The following is a 1,769-nucleotide window of genomic DNA, read 5'->3' as shown; positions in this document are numbered from 1 at the left end:
GTTTTACTAGAAAGAGTATTAAATATTTTATTATTGACGTGTTTAGTATTCATTTAGTTGACTTTATACTTTGCAAATTATGTTCAACTATTTCTTAAATGATTTTCTTTAAATAAGTTGAAAAACTGCGGAACTGAACCACTAATGAATAGTTCAATTCCTAAATAAAATTTGCGGTTAATCGAACCAAACCATATCTTTGTGTTCGGTTCGGTCATTAAATTGCGTCAAAAACCGAACCGGACTTTTACACTCCTACCAATTATGTTGCACCAGAGATTCTTGCTACTAAGAGTGCTTATAAAAAAAATTCACAAATTCACCTTTTAAAATTGCTTATCAAAAAAACACTTTTTAAAAGTGTTTGTTAAGAAAAATATTTTTTAAAATTGATATTTAAAAATGCTTTATTAAATAATATTATTTAAAAGAATTTTTTTCTTTAAATTGCTTTATTAAAATGTTTTGTTCAAATTAAAAAAAAAAGTGGGTTGGATATCCATCCATCCATCAAATCCATTAAAATGGATACATGGATAGAATGGATGAATTGAAATCCATTGGATATGGATGAATTGGATAATTTAAAAATGTGATGTAATGGATTTATTTGGATTGATGGATAGTTTTCTATCCATCCATTAGGATCCAAATCCAAACCCATCCAATTGCAACCCCTAAAACTACCATTTATACATAAGATCCATGAATAGGACATTGCTGTCAAAGAATAAGTTTAAATTCATGAATAGGTCAATAAAGATGCCACAACAAACTAATTCAATCTTTGATGCTTGGGAAAGATTTAACACTATGGTAATTTATTGGATTATAAAATCTTTGTCACTACTAATTTCACAAAATACTACCCATATATATAGTGCTTAAGAATTATGGGAAAATCTTAAAAACAAATTCTCAAAAGGTGATTACTTTATAATTTCAAATTTATTGCAAAATATTCACATATACAAGGAGATATGAATGTGTCTAGCTTATCTACTGATATGAAATTCTATGGCAATAACTTGATTTCATAAGACTAATGCGTATGTGTACTTGCAATATAGTTATTGTGAAGAAGATCATGTTCCTGACCTTAACACAGTTTTGATGAAGACATTAAGATTACAAAAATAAGAAATAAAAGGAAGAAGATTATGAAGACAAAAAAATTCAAGTCTTCAATAGGTACTTCTATCATTACGCTCAAATTATATTTAGTATCAATGCTCAAAGAAGTTCAAAACTATTTTCAAAAGAATTGGATAATTATTGAATTAATTTCAAAATGTTAAGTAACAAGTTACTTGACTTGAGTAACATGTTACTAGATTTAGCTAATATGTAACATGAAATGTGAAGAAGATCTTACACTTGACCTTGACACAATTTTGATAAAGATACTAAGATCACAAAAAGAATGAAAAAAGAAGAAGATGTTGAAGATAAAGAATATTAAGCTTCAAGACAAATAGAGTCTAAGTCTTCAATATATACTTCTATCACTTACATTGTATAATATTTAGTAAAATTGCTCAAAGAGAAGATAAAACTATTTTGAAATGAAATTGGAAAACTCTTAGATAATTTAAACAATTTTCAAAATGCTAAAGTAACGGGTTACTTGCCCTGAGTAAAAAGGTTACTAGACTTAAGTAACAGGTTACCTGGACTGTGTAACAGTGAGTAAAAGGTTACTATGACTGTGTAACAGGTTACTGGGACTTTGTAACTGGTTACTAGGAATGTATAACAGGTTACCTAAC

This window comes from Lupinus angustifolius, chromosome LG17 (genome assembly GCF_001865875.1).
Source record: "Lupinus angustifolius cultivar Tanjil chromosome LG17, LupAngTanjil_v1.0, whole genome shotgun sequence".
Classification (NCBI taxonomy): Eukaryota; Viridiplantae; Streptophyta; class Magnoliopsida; order Fabales; family Fabaceae; genus Lupinus; species Lupinus angustifolius.
Note: the sequence above shows the minus strand (reverse complement) of the source record.